Raw genomic sequence first — 20,527 nt, 5'->3', positions numbered from 1 at the left:
TGTACAGGTCAGCAATTTGGGCTGGGCTCAGCTGGGTGATTCTTCTGAACGAATTCATGCGGCTGCAATTGGAGCTGGATGATCTAAATTGTCTCACTCCTAGGTCTGGCTGTTGATGTTGGCTGTTGGCTGAGCCAGGGGCCGCCAGCAGGCTAGCGTGGGCTCTTCACTCAGCAGCAGGGTTCCAAGAGGACAAGCTCAACACACATGTGCTTTTCAAGCCTGTGATTATCAGGGCTGTACTGCAACAATCTGCTGCAATCAGTAACAACCACATAAGAAAGCAATGACAAGTTATGATTACTGCTCTGAAGGGAGTAAGCAGGATGCTGTGAGAGAGGGTTACTATTCCAAGTGGCCCTTGGGCCAGCAGCATTGGCATCACCTGGGACTTGTGAGAAATCCAGCATCTCAGGCTCCATTGCAGGTCTCCTAAATCAGAATTTACAGTTTAACAAGATCACCAGGAGATGTGTGTGTAAGGTAAAGTTTCAGCAGCTGGTGCCTATTGGGGGTGACCGAGGAGTGAAGGAGGGGGAAGAAACAGCAGAGCTAGTTTATGCCACTTGGTGTGCTTCTCACATCCTCATAGTTTCTGCCATGACCTGGCTACCAAGCCAGCAGGGGCCTTCGTCCACTGTCCTGGGGCTGCATAGGAGAGCCCCACATTCACAGTCTTACAGTGAGGACAGCTTTGGTTCAGTGGGTATCACCCAGAGGCAAGCACCTAAAACTGGAGTTCCGCTGGGCTTGGCAGGGAGCTTGCCCCGATAGGTGGGAACAAATGGGGCCTCTGTTTATGCATACACAGTGCCAGGTGGGGACAGAGGCCAGTGTTGGAGCAGCCAGTTCTGAGCTCCCTAAAGACCCCTAGGAAAGCCAGACCCTCAGGGCTGCTTGGTCCGTCAGCCCCTCACCTGGCATGGAGGATGATAGTGAGTTGTCAGGTCCACAGCCATAAGGCTGTGAAGAGGCTTTCCTGGTGGGCAAGTGGGTGGCATTCTAGAATGCCATGCTAGAATGACTGTGTGTCCCATTTGCACAGGACAGTCCTGTTGACACCTGACATCCTGTTGTAATTATTAATAATGCCCCTTCTCATTCTGGTTTGGATCATAAATTGAAAGGGTCACCCTAGTTAAAGCCTGAGTTTAATCTCAGAATTCAGGAAGGTGCCTCTGAAAGAGCACTGGACCCTGAATCAAGAATAGGAACTCTTGTCTTGCCCTACTTCCGGCAAGCTGGGGGACCTCAGGCATGTCCCTTTTTCCTTCTGCCTTCAGCTGCCTTATATGTCAGAATCGAGGGGTTGGATCAGACAATTCCTGCTAGCTGGGGAGTAAATGAATGTGAAATGTTATCCTTGGGGATTCTGCTCCATCAGCTCCATGTTGATGAGGACATTGTTGCCTCTCTAGCATCTTTGACTCTATGTCTTCTGGGGACCCCACATTCTGCTAGTTCCTCTCCTGGTCCGCAGCTTGCAGGAACCCTGAACTGGTGTCTCTGAGGCTCTGCCTCGGGGCTCTGTGCCAGTGGGGCTGCACTGCCTGTCCGCCTGCCTACTCCCCCATACTCTGCTCCACTGGGACCCTTCTTTATCCTGTACTTCCCAGTTGTGTGACATTTGGGACAAATAACTTAATCATCTGTGACTGTTCCTCCATCTGCCATGGGAGATAGCAATGTCATTCTTGCAGGATCATGGATAGGGTACATAGCGTCTGGCCCATAATAGGGACTCACCAAGGTATTTCTATGCCTCATATGTCTTAAAATTGACCACCTGGAGGGCTCAGCTCAAGTCTTCAATGAGTTGAGAACTAAAGGAAGTGATTTGCAAGTGTGAAGGCTCTAAAAGTTTCCTCTCTGTAACACTCTGCAACACTCTGAACATTTCTTTTTTTTTAAAAAAAGTATTTACTTCTTTATTTATTTAGAGACAGGCTCTTTCTCTGTCACTGCAGAGTGCAGTGGTGTGATCACATCTTACTGCAGCCTCCAACCCCTAGGCTCAAGCTATCCTCATGCCTTGGCTTCCCAAGTAGGTAGGACTACAGGTATGTGCCACCATGCTCAGTTAATTAAAAAAAATATTTTGTAGAGACAGAATCTCACTATATTGCCCAGGCTGATCTCAAACTCCTGGCTTCAAGTGATCTTCCTGCCTTGGCCTCCCAAAGTGCTAGGAGTACAGGCATGAGTCACCATACCTGGTTGTAAGTGGAAGTTTCTTTGAAAGTTCTCGCTCCTCAGCTCTGCCTCACAGACTACATGCTCCACCTGCCATTTGACTAATTGCAGGGAGCAAGGAGGGAAGCAAAATGGACACTTTATCCTTTAAAAGGATCACATAGCTCCTGAGGGCTTTATCCTAGCAACACCATGTTGTGAAATCAAACTTCCTTGCCTGACTCTTGCTTCTACAGTCTTACTTTGGGATGTTTTGCTCCAGCAGAAAGAGCACCACCTCTGCAATCTGACAGCCTTGTCCCCTCTGAACTCTTTCTCTTTTTGACAGAGAAACATTGTCCCCAACTCACAGAATCATGAGGGTTATGCTAGGTGGGATTGTAAAGTATCTGTCCTGTGGTAGGACTCAATAAACTTAGAGCTTTCCCTGCATTTTACCCTGTTGTCTTCCTGATTGCTGAGAATATATACTTTCCTGAGGGGCAAGATAAGAAAGCAAGAGTTTTAATGTTCTAGTTTCTATTGCTGCATAACAAATAATCCCTAAACATACCTGCTTGAAGCAATAGGTTTTTTGCTCATGATTTTGTGGGCCAGAAATTTAGGAGGCTCCTCTGGGCAGGTCTTGCTGGGGATTTCTCATGTAGTTATGGTCAGATACTAGATGGTGCTGTCATCATCTGAAGGCTCAAATGGGCTGGGTGTCCAAGATGACTCACTCACCACTGGCAGACGATGCTGACTGTTGGCAGAGGACTCCATTTGGGACTGTCAACCAGACCACCTACATATGCCTCTTTGGCATGACAGTCTTGGCTAGTTGGATTTGTTACATGGAGGCTGACTTTCCCCAGGAGCAAGCTACTCACGGAGACCAAGCAAAAGCTGCATGACTTTTTATGACCTAGTCTCAAAAGTTACATACATACCATTGTTGCAGGACTTTTCCTTAGTTCAGTTAAAAATGGGGTCCTTGTCCGTCCCATGGCCATGAAAATTGAAGTTCACAGATGGTTTGGAGGGTGAGTAAAGCAGGATTTTATTGGGTGAAAAGGGGAAAAAAGGGGGAAACAGGGACTCTTGCAAGGCCAGAGTCCCTCCGTTAGAGCACTTCCTGCCCCGGCCGTTGGAATCCCAGGTTCCACAAAGGAAGAGGAGAAGCCTGACTCCGCCCTGCTGCAAAGGGCGTGAACTTCTGTGGCTCCACCCAGTGCCCAGGCTGGTTGGAGTTTTTTCCGGGGAGCCCCTCCCACCTGGCTGTCTCGCCATCACTTCTGCCGTACCTATTTGTGGAAACCATATTCAAGAGGAGGGGACATAGAGCTCACTTCTCCTTGGAAGGAATAGCAAAGTTACATTGTTGACCAGCATGTGGGTGCAAGATTATGGAGGCCATCCTGTGAAATACAATTTGTCACATCTCCCAAAGTCATATGTAAATGTGAGCTTTTTAGCAGTCAGGATTCTTGCTCATAAACTACAGAAACTGGCTCTAGTTAAAGTGAAGATAACTTATTTAAAGACCTTTAGGACTCACAGAATTGATGGAGGTTGGAAGAACAAGATTGGAAAATGGGTCAGAACCAAGGAGTTCTGGAGGACTGGGCGGCAGGTGCCCCAACAAAGGAGAGAGCATAAGGGCTGTCCAGTCCAAATAGCCTGAGCCGCCACTGCTAGAATAAATATGACCTCCACGTACCCAGCTCTGAAGAGCAACACTTAGGAAGAGCAAGTTGATTGGTTGAGTCACATGCTTGCCTCCTGATTGGACCAGCATAGACAGAGGGAGGAGCCATTTGGACCTCTTGCTTTCCTAGTGGGAAGCTCCGACGTCCTCCCGCAGAGATTGTGCTCAGTCTGAGATTCTGTAAAGGAGAGGTAGAATGCTTTACGGGCTGAGTGACAGAAGGGTGGGTAGATGTTGGATATTCCCAAACGGCAAATGTCCACCAGAGAACCCACAGACTCAGACACCCCACCTGCTGGAGTTAGTGCCCCCATTACTACAAGGAGTGGAGAGCTGAAGAGGAAGCTCAGAGCGAGCAGAATATCCTCAAAATATTAAAGGACTGGCACTTTGAGAAGGAATTTGATTTGTTCAACACAGGTAGTTGTAGGACAGATTTTTGGCTCAATACCAGGAAGAACTTAAATTTTTTAAAAATTATATGTTTAGTGTTTTGAGTAGGTAATACAGTCATTGAAAAAATATTGAAAGCAATGCTGTGAAAGTCTCCCTCCCACTACTGTTCCTTATCCACTTACCCCTTACTTAATTCCCCGCCTTCACTCCTGATGCTAATCTTAATAGGGTCTTGTTTATGTTCCCATAGATTATTTTTCCTTTTGAGTTTTTAAATTTTACTTTTGGCTGAGTGTGGTGGCTCACGCCTATAAGAGAGACCCCATTGCTCCAAAAACAAAAACAAAAAAGCTGGGTGTGGTGGTGTACACCTGTAGTCCCAGCTACTCAGGAGGCAGAGGTGGGAGAATTGCTTGAGCCCGGGAGGTAGGCTGCAGTGATCGCACCACTGCGCTCCAGCCTGGGAGATGGAATGAGACCCCGTCTTAAAAAAAAAAAAAAAAAGAAAGATAAAATTTACTTTAAAAATTGTGTTAAGATTTACATAACATAAAATCTACCATTTTAACCATTTTTAAGTGTGTGGTTTAGCGACATTAAATACCTCACATTGTTGTGTGAACATCGCCACCATCCGGCTCCAGAACTTTTTTATTTATTTATTTATTTATTTTTTTGAGACGGAGTCTTGCTCTGTCTCCCAGGTTGGAGTGCAGTGGTGTGATCTTGCCTGACTGCAACCTCCATCTCCCAGGTTCAAACGATTCTCCTGCCTCAGCCTCCTGAGTAGCTGAGATTACAGGTGCCCACTATCACACCCAGCTAATTTTTTTGTATTTTTAATAGAGACAGGGTTTCACCATGTTGGCCAGGCTGGTCACGAACTTCTGACCTCAAGTGATCCCTCCGCCTCAGCCTCCCAAAGTGCTGGAATTACAGATGTGAGCCACCACACCCACCACATTTTATGTATTCACTCATTCATAGATGGACATCTGGGTTGCTTCCACCTTTTGGCTATTGTGAATAACGCTGCTATAAACATGGATGTACAAATATCTCTTCAAGACCCTTCTTTTCATTCTTTTGGCTATAGACCCAAAAGTAGAATTGTTGGGTTATATGGTAATTCTATTTTTAATTTTTTGAGGAGCTGTATTATGGATTTTTGAGAGTTCTTTCATATTTTAAATACAAGTCACTTATCAGATATGTAAATTGAAAATATTTTCTTCCAGACCGTTATTTATAATCTTTTAATTCTCTTAGCAGAGTCTTTAAAAAAATCAGAACTTCTTAATTTTGTTGAAGTACAATTTATTCCCCAAAATTTATGGATTATGCTTTTGGTGTCATGTCTAAGAAATCTTTTCTTTGAGAAGTCCTGTTGTTTTCGATTTTACATTTAGGCCTATGATCCACATTAAGTTAAATGTTGTAAGTAATGTGAGGTATAGATTGAGGTTTGTTTTGTTTTGTTTTTCATATAGATGTCCATTTGCTCTAGCACCATTCGTTGAAAAGTTTATTCTTGGCTGGGCGCAGTGGCCCATACCTGTAATCCCAGCACTTTGGGAGGCTGAGGCAGGCAGATTGCTTGAGCCCAGGAGTTTGAGACCAGGCTAAGTCACATGGTGAAATCCCTTCTCTACAAAAAATACAAAAAAATTTAGCTGGGCATGGTGGTGCACACCTGTAGTCCCAGTTACTTGGAAGGCTGAGGTGGGAGGATCACTTGAGCCCCAGAGGTCAAGGCTGCAGTGAGCTGTGATCAGGCCACTGCACTGCAGCCTGGACATTGGAGAGAGAGACACTGTCTCAAAAAAATGAAAATAAAACTTTATTCTTTCCTCATTGAAATGCCTTTGTAGCTTTGTCAAAATTCAATTGACCATATATGAAAGAGTCTGTTTCTGGACTCTATTTTATTCTATTTATATATACCAGGAGTGTCCAATCTTTTGGCTTCCATGGGCCACATGGTAAGAAGAAGAGGTGTCTTGGGCCACACATAAAATACACTAACACTAATGATAGCTGATGAGCTTTTAAAAATTGCAAAAAAAAAAAAAACCTCACAATGTTTTAAGAAAGTTTATGAATTTGTATTGGGCCACATTCAAAGCCATCCTGGCTGCATGCGGCTCATGGACTGCAGGTTGGACAGGCTTGATGCATACTATCCTCTCACCAGTACCAACTAACTTGATTATTATAGCTTTGGAGTGAGTCATGAAATTAGTATAAATTCTCTAACTTTGTAGTTCTTGATTGAAATTATTCTGACTATTCTAGTTTCTTTTTTTTTTTTTCGAGATGGAGTTTCACTCTTGTTGCCCAGGCTGAAGTGCAGTGGCGCGATCTTGGCTAACTGCAGCCTCCATCTCCTGGGTTCAAGCAATTCTCTTGCGTCAACCTCCTGAGTAGCTGAGATTACAGGTGCCTGCCACCACACCTGGCTAAATTTTTGTATTTTTAGTAGAGACAGGGTTTTGCCATGTTGGCCAGGCTGGGCTTGAACTCCTGGCTTCAGGTGATCCACCCACCTTGGCCTCCCAAAGTACTGGGATTACAGGTGTGAGCCACCGTGCCCAGCCCCATTGCCTTTTCATAAAAACTTTAAAATCATTTTGTCCACTTTTTGTTGTTGTTGTTGTTGTTGTTGTTGTTTTTTGAGACGGAGTCTCGCTCTGTCGCCCAGGCTGGAGCGCAGTGGCGCAATCTCGGCTCACTGCAAGCTCCGCCTCCCAGGTTCACGCCATTCTCCCGCCTCAGCCTCTCCGAGTAGCTGGGACTACAGGCGCCCGCCACCACGCCCTGCTAATTTTTTGTGTTTTTAGTAGAGACGGGGTTTCACCGTGGTCTCGATCTCCTGACCTCGTGATCCGCCCGCCTCGGCCTCCCAAAGTGCTGGGATTATAAGCGTGAGCCACCGCGCCCAGCCCTGTTGTTTGTTTTTTGAGACAGAAGCTCTCTCTGTCACCCAGGCTGGAGTGCAACTGCGTGATCTCGGCTCACTGCATCTTCTGCCTGCCGGGTTCAAGCGATTCTCCTGCCTCAGCCTCCCAAGTAGCTGGTATTACAGGCGCACAACACCATGCCCAGCTAATTTTTGTATTCATTTTTAGTAGAGATGGGGTTTCACCATGTTGGCCAGGATGGTCTTGATCTCCTGACCTTGTGATCTGCCCGCCTTGGCCTCCCAAAGTACTGGGATTACAGGTGTGAGCCACCATGCCTGGCAGGTTGTCTACTTTAAAAAAAAAAAAAAAATTCTGCTGGAATTTTTATTAGAATTGCATTGAATCTAAATCAGTGTGGGAAGAATTTATATCTTAGCAATATTGGATTTTCCAATCTGTGAACATGGTATGCCTCTTCTTCATTTTTTAAGGTTTTCTTTGTTTTTTTGTTTTGTTTTGTTTTGTTTTTCTTTTGTTTTATTTTGTTTTGAGATGGAGTTTCGCTCCTGTTGCCCAGGCTGGAGTGCAGTGGCGCAGTCTCGGTTCACTGCAACCTCTGCCGCCCCGGTTCAAGCAATTCTCCTGCCTCAGCCTCCCAAGTAGCTGGGATTGCAGGCACCAGCCACCACGGTCTTGGCTAATTTTTTGTATTTTTAGTAAAGACGGGGTTTCACCATGTTGGCCAGGCTGGTCTTGAACTCCTGACCTCAGGTGATCCACCCTCCTTGGACTTCCAAATCGCTGGGATTACAGGTGTGAGTCACTGCGCCTGGCCTCTTCGATTTTTTTTTTAAATTAGTGTTTTATAGTTTTCAGCAGACAGACCTTACACATGTTTTGTTTGATTTATACCTAAGTATTTCATGTTTTCTGGTACTATTGTAAATAATGCTTCAATTTTTTTTCAAATTCCAATTGTTTATTGCTAATATATAGAAATTTGTCTGATTTTTTTTATGTTGACCCTTCCCTTTTATTGTTAATCTTTATTATAGATTAACTTCCCTCTTACCTTTTTCACATAAAGACTTTATGGCTATCACATTGTCTTAAGATGGAATGTTAAATACACTCTTTTAAATTGAGTGAGGAAATGAAAATCAGCTGTAAAGAAAGGAAAACAAACTGTAGAGAAAAGAAAACAGACTATCACTAATTAATTTGCTGTAACTCTTATACCACTCTTGCATAGAAAATGCTGTAATCCCATTACATTTCTTTGTTTTCTACCGGTATAAGCAAGAACTTAACTCTTAACTTTGGAGCACGGATCCCATTTCTCTGGGGTCTTTGTCTCCTGGATGATCATTTTCACCTTTTCACCTGAATAAACTTTAAACTGGATTCTGATCCTTTTAATTCTTTCAGGTTTACAGAGAGGAGATTCAAGCCTCAACAGGCCAGGTCAGTTGGACAAGGTGACCTTTAAGCCCTCTTCTAGCTTCATGAAAACAGATCTGAAACTTGCCTGATCTCAGGAATGGTAGTGAAAACACCGTGTACCTGAATGGTCTGGTGGCAGGTATGACCTGTGCACTTAGTATTCTCTAAGTTCTGGGAGAGGCAGGTTATCTGCCAGAAAGAGGCAGGAGATTCCAGCATCCTGATGTGCTTAGCAGTATCATCTCATTCACCAGACAGGCAGCCCTTGTGCCTCTCCACTAAGGCTAACTGCCAGAAGGATAAGGTGTGGGTGGGTTTTATTCACTGCTCCATCCTCAGAGGCTAGCAAAGTGCCTGGAAGAGGGAGAAATCTCTAGTGTTTATAGACAGACCAACACTCGTACCCTGAAAGGACACAGTACCACAGGGGATTGGTAGAGGTAATGATTACAGGCAACAGATTGTTCAAAACAACTATATTTAGGCAAGTATATTTTTGCAAAACAATGAAAGCTGTGTTCCTTTCAAAAGGAAAACTTTCCTTTTCCATACCTCACTATCAATTATTTCAGTCTCAGATATGCCCCGTTGTGTTTCTCCCACAATGTTTGACTTAATTAACAATACGGTCGATTATTTACAAGGAAGTTATTTTTAAAACTGTAGTTCAAAAGCACATCTGATTTTTTCACCTGATTTTGTGGTATAGTTGTTTTTGTTTTTAATGATATTGCCGGGGTTAACTTTTTCCAAAAGTAGTTTTTAAGAGTAAAAAACTGGGGGGAAATCATAAATGGCCAAAGAGGTTAAATAAATTATGTTACCTTCATTAAATAAAATATTTGCAGCCACTATAATGATGTGAAATTTTATTTACTGGTAAGAAAAGTTCGTAAGGCATTACTGAGTGGGAAAAAAAAATCAGTTCATGAAACACTATGTATAATGTGATTCCACCTTTTGTTTTTAAAAATATTTTATATATTTAAATATATTAATATGCAAATGTAAGAATACAAAAATATAAGTATATAAACATTCTAGAACAATATACAACAAAATGTTGACAACAGTTATCTCTAGGATTTCAAATCATTTTTGTATTCTTCGTATTTGTTATAATAGGGTTTCTTTCTTTATTTTTTATTTTATTTTATTTTTTTTTTGAGATGGAGTCTCTCTCTGTCACCCAGGCTGGAGTGCAGTGTTGCAGTCTCAGCTCACTGCAACCTCTGCCTCCCAGGTTCAAGTGATTCTCCGGCCTCAGCCTCCTGAGTAGCTGGGATTACAGGTGCCTGCCACCACGCCCAGCTAATTTTTGTATACTTAGTAGAGACGAGGTCTCACCATGTTGACCAGGTTGGTCTTGAACTCCTGATCTCAGGTGATCCGCCCTCCTCAGCCTCCCAAAGTGCTGGGATTACAGGCATGAGCCACCATGCCCGGCCACAGGGTTTCTTCATAATCAGGAAAGGCAATAATGCTACCGTCATCTTATGAAAAACATTTCAATGAAAGTACATTTTCCTCTAAGAACATAGCTCTGGAATTATAATGTGAGTAAGTAGAAATGAACAAGAACTAGATCTAATACAGGTTTCGTAAAGTCTTCTGTTGCCCAGCTCTCTTGTGGCCCCCAGAGCTGTCCGTCTTCACTTGCCAACCTGTGCCCACAGCAAGCCCCCTTAACTCCAAGTCCTGGTACTCAGCACCACGAGCCTGGGCCTGAGTACCTCTCCCTGAGCTGGGCCTGCATGGAGCAAAAAATGTGTAGGCAGCCAGAGTCCCAGCTGCCAGGGAGGCTGAGGTAGTGTTGCTGCTGATAAAGCCACTGTCCATCCAGCAGGGATGAGACTCTTTAGACATCTGTACAATCTCTGGGCGCAAGAGTTTTCCTTTCTGTCTTCCCTCTCTCCCTCCTCCTCCTCCCTTTCTCTTTTCTTTCCTTGCTTCAACTTTCCTTCCTTTGCTTCAACTTTCCTTCCCTTGCTTCTACTTCCCTTCCCTCATTTTCTCCACATCTCCCAAGCACCTGGAGGTCACAAGGGACACAATGATGAATCACCCACAGTCCCCCTTAAGGGACCTGCAACTAGAGAGGGAAGCAGATGAGTCCTAGAGTCCACCTCTGTGTGCCCCGTGCCCTGAAGGCGGGCCTCCTGGAGGAAGTGACATCTGCCTTAAATCCTGAAGGATGAGAAGGAGTTGGTCATGAAAGACAGTGGACAAGAGCCCAATCCTCATGGGCAACTTGGTTGCTGCTTCAGGTTCCTGACTGGCCCTCCTGTTCCACAGGACCAATCCTGCCCAGGAAATGGCTTTAAGCCATTCGTTGGCTGGGGTGAGCTCCCTGGCCATCTCACACCACTGCCTCCCTGGCAGCCCAGCCCACCTGGCCCTATGATGGCAGCAGGGCTTGGCTGATGCTCACCCCGTAAATGCAGCTGAGTCAGGGTCTGTTTCCACGCTCAGGACTTCCTGGAGGGGCTTGCACAACTACTCCTGCCAGGTCATGCCCAGGTTTTATAGTTCTCACCATCAGCTTGGCAATTCTTCCTTATTTTGAATCCAGATTCTTCCTGCTGCATTCAATCCAGTGTCTTTTGCTTTATCCCCAAGGTTTTAAAAAATGAAGAAAAACTAGTTTCCTTGTTCTGTAGGAGAACAGCCGTTCATCTAGAAAGCTGTCCCTCCTTCATTGTTAAGCCCTTGGGCTTTAAGCAAAGATGTGAGGTCTGCTTTAAGCAAGAATGTATTTGGGGATCTTTCTCATTACTCTTGCTTCGACAATGGACCACCCTGGGCACTCAGATCCATTTGCCATTTGGGGGCTATAACTGAATTAAAGACCAATCCAGAGATTATTAGCTCATATGGAACATTGATTGTCGCTGTGGATAAATCCACTACCCTCTCCAATTTTCTCCTAGTAACTAGTAACAGTTTTAAAAAGTATCCCGTAACTAGTAACAGTTTTAAAAAGTATCCCTTAAGAAGATAGACCTTGGAGAGGTCAGTTTCAGGATGAGTCAACCTTGAAGTGAGACATGGGAGCTGGAGACCAGGATAGGAGTATTGCAGCAAGGGTGAGGAGGCTCACTAAGATCATTCAAAGAAAGGAGAACAAATAAACATCCATTGTTGTGTAATTTTAAAATGTTTTAGTACACTCTACTCACCGGGTGTGGTGGCTCACGCCTGTAATCCCAGTGCTTTGGGAGGCCGAGGTGGGCAGATTACTTGAGGCCAGGAGTTTGAGACCAGCCTGGCCAACATGGCAAAACCCCATCTCTACTAAAAATACAAAAATTAGCCGGGTGTGGTGGCACATGCCTGTAATCCCAGCCACTCATGAGGATGAGGCAGGAGAATCTCTTGAACCTGGGAGGCAGAGGTTGGAATGAGCCGAGATTGCACCACTGCACTCCAGCCTGGGCGATAGAGTGAGACTCCGTCTCAGAAAAACAAAAACAAAAACAAAAACAAAAACAAAACAAAAAACAAACAAAACAAAAAAACATACATTCTATTCAACAAAGGAGAGGGAAAGATGGTTTGGAGGGAAGTGCTGGATACAGTCAGAAGGAAGTATCCATTGGGGAAGTTGGTTTGGAAGAGTTGGTATAAGGTCGGAGGCGGGAGTCTTGCCAGGATGGAACAGAATCCGGAACTGCTGCCTGGGCAGCTCCCACCAGAGCCAGTAGGGACAAACGGACCCTGAGGTTGGGGGACGCGAAGGACTTTGGGGTCAGCATGGCTACGCAGGCCTTTATCTCCTTCCTGTACTCTGTCATCGTGGATGGTAGTCTTCAATGGAGAGGCCACATGGGCAAGCCCTATCCTCCTACTCCACTCTATGTTCATCTGGCAAAGCCCTTTGAGTGCATCCTCAGTGCTCTCTAGGTCCAATGCTCTACCCACTTTAAGTTCCTGTTGGGAGTTGGAGAAATAAGTTGTGACATGCACTCCCATGTGATTTTTGCCCTCTCCCTGCACCTTTAACTTCTGATTCATCCCATGCATGCAGCTTCACCTGCGTGTGCCCAGGACGTGTTCTGGTGTCTTCCCTCATGCCGAAATCAATTCAGTCCAGACAGGAGGTGACTGGGAGCCACCATGGGGCATATCACTGGTCTTTAACTGGCTGTTAGGTCCAGAGGCAGGACAATCAGAGACCCCTTTCAGGGCCTTTGCTCTGTTCTTAGAGGTAGAAGGCAGCCTGTGCCCCAACTCCCTCACCCCCTACAAACCACACTCCAGGCAAAGGTGGCCAGCAGTAGTCTGTGAGTCCTGTCTTCCTTGTGAGCACACCCTGCCATGGCACTGCTTCACAGGAGAGAGCCATGTGGACAAGCCCCATACTTCTATTCTACTCTGTACTCATCCAGCCACCCCATGGTGGCTCTGCAAGTGGCTAAGGATACAGGGCTTAATAAGACACCATCTTTTGTAGCCAGCCTCCAAGATGTATCCCTGGGATCCTTGCTTCTGGCATTCACACACTCCTTGGCCCCCTCTCACGTTGAATCAGGGCTGGCCTTGATCACTGGATTACAGTAGAAGTCTCAGCAGATGACTTCCAAGGTGAAGGCATTGTAGTTTCCACCTTGCTCTCCTGAATGGCTCATTCCAGGGAAGCCAGCCACCAGACCATGAGGACACTCAAGCAGCTCCATAAACAGGACCCTAGGGAAAGATACTGAGCCCCTGGACAATAGCTAGCATTCATTTTCCAGCCATGTGAGTGACCTACCCTAGAAGTAGACCCCCAGCCCCAATCAAGCCCTCAGATGACATATGATTGCAACTACATGAAAGATCTCAAACAAGAGCTGCCCAGCCATGACACTTCCAAATCCACAAAAATTATGACCGTTTTTTCAAAAAAGATTATTGCTGTTTAAGGTCACTGCATTTTGAAGTTATTTGTTATGCATTAATAGATAATAAAAAGCAAACTGACTTAGCCATTTTTATTACTGTCCTAAATTCTCTGCAATAACATCCCTCCTTATGTCCCGCACACTGGGTAAACTACAGCACCTGCCATGTCCTGGATAAATGCATGGGAGTGGAATTGCTAGGAATTAGGATAGGGGTATGTTGGCTTTTACCAGTTTATTTTCCCACCAGTAATGTATGAGAGCTTTATCTCCTCCACCTCCTCAGCAACTCTTGGCATTGTCAGTCTTTACCATTTTAAGCCATTCTGATGAGAGTATCATAGAATCTCATTGAGATTTTATTTTGCATTTCCCTGACAACTAATGGTGTTGAGTGCCTTTTCAGATGTTTATTGTCCCTTTACGCACCCTCTTTTGTAAAATGCTTATTCAAGTCTTTTGCCCCCAATGTTTGTTGGTTTGGTTGCCTTTTTCTTATTGATTTGTAGGAAACCTTTATATATTCAGGATATGAGTCCTTTGTCAGATATATGCATTGGGAAAATCTCTTGTCCTCTTCTTAATCTTTTGATTAAAAGAGGGTTTTGTTTTAATGAAGTCTAACTTACAATTTTTAAAAATTTATAGTAGGTGCCTTTTATGTCCAGCTTAAAAGATCTTTGCTTGGTCATGGAGACCGCTCCCCACCATACTCTGTTTGCTTCTAGGAGCTGTATTGGTTTACTTTTCACATTGAAGTCTATGATTTATCTTGAATTAATGTGTATGGTGTGAGGAAGGGGTCAGAGTTTCTTTTTTCCCCTATGAATATGCATAGAAAAGAACATCCTTCTCTCTACAGAATTGCATCAGCTCCTTTGTTGTAAATCAAGTAACCATATGTGCATGGATCCATCACAGACAGTTTTAAAGGTATAGATTTCTAGATCCTCAACTTCTCTATGTCTTCTTTTCTGATGTGGATCTATTTGCCTCCGCAGTCAAACCTCAAGCCAGTCTTCTTTTCCCATCTCATTCATCTTTCCAAATAAGGCCTTTAACCCAATCCCAGTCTGACCATGGTGCCTGAACTAGACATGTGCAAACCGCTGGGAACCCAAACAAAGCAGCGATTGGAGAATGCACGCCCCTGAGAGAGAGACCCCTTCAAAGCACAGAGAGCATCTGCTGTAGATATTGAGGGGAACAGCACCTTGTTCCATTTAAGGGACAAATTCTAGGTGGCAAGACTCTGTGCGTTGTCTATTTTTCTTAGAATTAGAATTTAGAATTGAAATGTTATGGGCGGGCTTTGTCTTGAGGCTGTGTATTAACACATTTATTTGAGTTTGAAAATGACTTCAGATTTTCTTTTGATGGTTAGTAAGTCTAATTGGGCTGACTGAGTTGGCAATGAATTCTGGCTTTGCCTATTAGCTTATATGGCAGACATTTTCCATAAATTAAACAAATGACATATGCAACTCTGAGGTTCTGGAGAAAATATACACAACATGAGGGAAATTATGTTTTTTTGCAGCTGTTAAAATTATGATATGAAATTTAGATGTCAACTTAAAATTGTGTAACAGAGTATGCAGTTTTCCAAAATTTATTTAGGGGATGTACAACAGGAAATGTTGAAGACCACTAGTCTAAGGCAGTGGTTCTCAACTCCGGTTGCAATTGGAATCACTTAGAAAGTTTAAAAGATGATAATGCCTGTGCTTCTCCCCAGGCCAATTAAATCAGAAAAGCCGAGAGGGAATAGTTTAAAAGCTCCCCAGGTGATTCAAAGTGCAGCCAGGCCTCAAACCACTTGCTCTGTCCTCCACCCTGCCCTGTTTCTCTGTACTCACGGCCATCTCAGCCCCTCTCCCTTCCTCACCCCCAACACTCAAGGCTGTCTCCCCAACCCCCAGACCCATATCTAGCCCCAAGCCTAGACGTTGCCTCTTGGACATCCACAGGCCTTTCAAACATAGCATGTCCCAAACCAGCCTTGGCAACATTTTTGATCATGCATTAGTAAAAACTGTGGGGAGTGTATACACCAAAATATGCATATTTTAAAAAAGCATACATATGAATCACTATGTTAATGTGTTACGTGCATTATTAAATGGTTATAAAACAGAAAATATAAAAGTATGAGGCCAAAAATTAGTATAAATATGGGTTTTAATGTTTTCTCTCTACATTCTATGGACAACCTCCATGCCTTTGCACGTGCTGATCCCTCCTCCTGGAATTCCCTTCCTACTTGTCCTCATGTACAATTTTCTGCTCTTCCTTCAAGGTGCAGTTTGCAAGCCTCCCTTTAGACTTCTCTACAGGTGGAGCCGACCATGCCCTACCTCCATGGCACTGCCAGGGGACCCTTATAGGCCTCTGTCTTTATACCTGTCATGGTATATTAATCCTTGGTGTTTGAATGTCTCTCTCTCTCCCCTGCTAGCTCAAGAGCCTGTTGGGAGGAGCACCTAGCATAAGACCTGGCTTATGATAGGTTTGTAATAAATGCATTGATGATGCAGTGAGTTGAATAGTGGAGTGGGCAAAGAGGAGGTGGTCAAAATATCTAACAACCCGTATAGTGGCTAGGTGGGGGATGGCAGTGGGAAGTTCAAGGGCATAGCACCAGCATCTGCTTGTCCATCTGGTGAAGGCTTTCATGGCAGAAGGGGAGAGGGCAAAGAAGTACACGCAGAAGAGACCGCAAGGGCAAGCTGAGCTCAACTTTATGATGAGCTGCTCTCGTGAGAACTAATGCACTTCCTAGAACTAACTCACTCCTGTGTTAATGGCATTAATCCATTCATCAGGGCTCTACCCTCATGACCCAATCACCTTTTAAGGCCCCACCTCCCAGTTCCATCAGTGGCAATTAAATTTCAGCATAAGTTTTTATGAAGACACTCAAAACATACTATATATATATACAGTATGCCTCTGCAGTTAAATCTCAAGCCAGTCTTCTTTTCCCATCTCATTTACCTTTCCAAGTAAGGCCTTTAACCCAATCCCAGTCTGACCATGGTGCATGAACTAGACATGTGTGATTTTATTTTGCATTAAAAAAAATATATATATATATATACTGTGTTTTGGGTGTCCCCATAAAGATTAACATTTATATATATCATATATATAATACATATAACATATATATTATATATATCATATATATAATACATATAACATATAAAATATATATAACATTTATATATCATATTATATATATAAAATATATATAACATTTATATATATACATAAACATTTGACCCTTGAACAACACAGGGATTAGGGGCACCAACTTCCCAGGCAATCAAAAATTCACATATAACTTTTGATCCCCAAACTCTTAACTACTAATAGGCTACTGTAGATCAGAAGCCTTCAATAACATGAACAGTGAATTAACACATATTTCATATGTAATATGTATGATATATTGTATTCTTACAATAAAGTAAGCAAGAGAAAAGAAAATGTTAAGAAAATCATAAGAAAGAGGAAATATATTTAGTATTCATTAGGTGGAAGTGGATCATCATAAAGGTCTTCATTCTCCATGTTGAGTAGGCGGAGGAGGAGGAAGAGGAGGGGTTGGTCTTGCTGTCTCAGAAATGGCAGAGGAGAAAGAGGTGGGGGAGGTGGAAGGGGAGGCAAGAAAAGCAGGGACACTCAGTGCGTTTTTGTTGTTGTTGTTGTTGTTGTTTGAGACAGAGTCTCGTTCTATTACCCAGGCGGGAGTGCAGTGGCATGATCTTGGCTCACTGCAACCTCCGCCTCCCGGGTTCAAGCAATTCTCCTACCTCAGCCTCCTGAGTAGCTGGGATTACAGGCGCCCACCACTGCACCCGAATAATTTTTGTATTTTTAGTAGAGACAGGGTTTCACCATGTTGGCCAGGTTGGTCTCAATCTCCTGACCTCGTGATCCACCTGCCTTGGCTTCCCAAAGTGTTGGGATTACAGGTGTGAGCCACTGCACCTGGCCAGTGCACTTTTTATTGAGAAAAATTTGTGTATAAGTGGATCCATGCAGCTCAAACCTATGTTGTTCAAGGGTCAACTGTGTGTGTGTGTGTGTGTGTGTGTGTGTGTGTAGAGAGAGAGAGAGAGAGAGGAGAGAGAGTTCTTATAAGAAATTGGCTCACATGATTATGGAGGCTGCCAAGTCCCGAGATCTGCAGTCAGCAAGCTGGAGACCCAGGAGAGCTGATGGTGCAGTTCTAGTCTGAATGTCAGCAGGCTAGAAACCAAGGAAGAGCCAATGTTTTAGTTCAAGTCTGAAAGCAGGAAAAGCACTAATACCACAGCTGGAAGGCAGTTGACAGAAGGAGTTCCCTTCTCCTTCGGAGTGAGGGTCAACCTCTTCATTCCATTCAGACGCTCAACTGATTAGATGGGGCCCACCCACATTTGAGGGCAATCTGCTTTACTCAAATGATGATCTTATCCACAAACACGCTCATAGACGTACCCAGAAAGAATAGTGTTTGACCAAATGTCTGGGCACCCCATGCCCAGTCAAGTTGACCCGTAAAATTAACCATCACAGCAGCCAAGGCAGAAATGGAAGTGAGACAGTGGTGGTGGAGGAGCCGCAGCCAGCACCTCAGGCCCTGCCCTGCGGGAGGTACTACAGAGATAATGCAGAGCTTACCAGGCCCTGTCCACCTGCCCACCCTCAGGGGCAGAGATACAGTCCTCCAGCCAGGAGCAAGGCTGTGCCAAGAGATTCCCTTCAGCTTAGGGCAGAGTGTAGATGCCATACTCCAGTGGTTCTCAACTGGGGCAGTTTTATCTCCCAGGAGACATCTGGTAATATCTGAAGACCTTTTTTGTTGTCACAGTGAGGGGGTGATCATACTCCTGACCACTCACATCCAGTGGGTAGAGGCCAGGGGTGCTGCTAACACACAGGACAGCCCCCACAACAGAGATTGATCAGGCCCCAAATGTCATTGGTGCTGAAGTTGAGGAACCCTGCCCTCACCTTCTTTCCTCCACATCTTCCCTCAAGCTGCTCCTGGCACGCCCTTCTCCACCAAGCCAACTTGTTAAACCTCTTCACAGCTGAGATCATGCTACTTTCTTCTTCAGATCTGGGTGATCTAGACAAGTGATCTGACCTCTCTGAGCCAGGGTTTCTACCTTGTAAAAAAAAAAAAATCCCTTCCTGCATGGTCAGCTGTCATGAAAAGAACACATGGTAATGGGCAGACAAAAGACAAGGCTTAGCTTCGTGTTTGACTCCTAGGAGCACCCAGTTCATGGAGGCTGCTGCTGTTACTAATCTGTTTCCATTTTCCCCTGGGAATCCTGAGGTTTATCTGTGAGTCTTTGGACTGCTGTATGGACAACATACTCTGCAGTAGCATGAAGAAGTGAGTGAAGACCCTCCCTTGAACTGTGTGCACTGAAAGAACAGAAGTCACATTTGATATCTCAGTGCCTTTACAGTGCCAGGGATGGGGTAGGTGCTGAGCGCCTGGTATGTGCTCACCCTATGCTGTACAAAACACAGAAAGCCCCACAGGATTTGAACTATAATCAGGTAGAGAGTGTGTGGGACTCCCCTTGGGTCTCTGACTTTGGCTTCTGCTCCTGGCCTTGGATAGGCAGATATTTTCTAGTAGACATCAGAGACTCCAGTTGATAGCACTACAGTGGCTTTTCTCCCAACTTTTTGTTTTACATATTATCAAGCCAACAGAGAAATTGCAAGAATAGCACAATGAACATGCATATACCCTTCACCTGGATTCACCGCTTTTGTTTCATTTCTCTCAGTATATATGTTTGTGTGTGTTGGAGACATATGACAATTTACCTCGAAACCAGGCATCTCCTAGGAACAAGAGCAGCCTCCCATATAACAACAATACAATGCTAACCCTTAAAAAACTTTGCATTAATAAATCCCATTAGTTAATATACCATTCTTAGTTCATTTTCCTCAGTTGTTCCTATAGCGTTTTTTTTTTTTTTTTAAGATTTTGTTTTGATCCAGGAGCCAATCAAGAATCAATCAAAGCATTTTATGGATTTGTCACGTCTCTTTAGCCTACAATCTTTGCCCTCCTTGTTTGTTTGTTTTGTTTGTTTGTTTTTCGACATCCATCACACCTACATTTCTTTTTAAGACTCCAGACCAGTTGTTTTGCAGAATATCCCTCAATTTGAGTTTGTTTGCTGCTTCTACATGATTAAATTCAGGGTATGCATTTTTGGCAGGAATAGCATATTTGGGATTGTGTCCTTCTTGGAGCAGCCCATCAGGGAGCAGCACATGATGTCCAGGTCCCCACTATTGCTGTTCTTATTTTTGATCCCATAAGTTGTCATGGAAGAGAGTTTTGCAGAGAGACCTACACCCTTTCCCCTCACTCCGCAAGCCACCTACACTGAAGATCTCCCATGAGTATGGTGAGGCAGCCCTGTCTGTGGCTTTGAGGGACTAGAGATGACGGAGGCATGTCCAGAGCTGCTTCTTGGGGCCCCTAGCCCCTTCCCCCAGCCCTAATCCCCGCTCCCAAATCCAGGGAGGGCGTGGGACCCCGTCTCCTGGGCCCTGCCTTTGCAGACTTTTCAGAGAGCACCAAAGGGGAATGCCATTACCCACCGTCATAGAAGCAGCACCAATTATATTTGTGACATTTTTCAGTTTACAAAATGCTTTCCTATTGCTTTCTTTTCTTTTCTTTTTCTTTTTCTTTTTTTCTTTTTTTTTTTTTGAGATGAGGTTTCACCATATCGCCTAGGCTGGTCTTGAACTCCTGGGCTCAAGCAGTCCTCCTGCCTCAGCCTCCCACAGTGCTGAGATTGCAGGCCTGAGCCATTGTGCCCAGCCCCCATTCATTTCTAGTGGCAAATAGTAAAAGCTGCCACTACCAGTCTCGGGGTTAAAAGCATCATTATGCATTAAGGTCATCCCAGGTACTCCTGTCACCCTCTGTATGGATGGGGAAACCAAGGCCCAGAGAAGTTAAGCAGCTTGCCCAAGGTCCCTCA

The 20,527-nt window shown here is 44.4% G+C and overlaps 1 long non-coding RNA gene across 3 annotated transcripts; it reads left to right on the top strand.

The window, feature by feature from the left end:
- Positions 1-33: 33 nt before the first annotated feature.
- LOC100590641 lies at positions 34-20,182 on the top strand. Of its 3 annotated transcripts, XR_001115878.2 has the most exons (4): positions 34-483; positions 8,608-8,643; positions 15,964-16,014; positions 18,537-19,450. It is a non-coding gene; the product is annotated as an uncharacterized LOC100590641 (long non-coding RNA). The 3 variants fall into 3 exon arrangements; XR_122001.3 differs by lacking the exon at positions 8,608-8,643 and having other exon boundaries at positions 17,619-19,450; XR_004030596.1 differs by lacking the exon at positions 8,608-8,643 and having other exon boundaries at positions 313-483; positions 18,537-20,182.
- The last annotated feature ends 345 nt before the right edge of the window (positions 20,183-20,527 follow it).

The sequence above is a fragment of the Nomascus leucogenys genome, chromosome 6 (genome assembly GCF_006542625.1).
Source record: "Nomascus leucogenys isolate Asia chromosome 6, Asia_NLE_v1, whole genome shotgun sequence".
In the NCBI taxonomy this organism is placed as follows: domain Eukaryota; kingdom Metazoa; phylum Chordata; class Mammalia; order Primates; family Hylobatidae; genus Nomascus; species Nomascus leucogenys.
The sequence above is the reverse complement of the archived record's forward strand: the minus strand, read 5'-3'. Positions and strand labels throughout refer to the sequence as shown.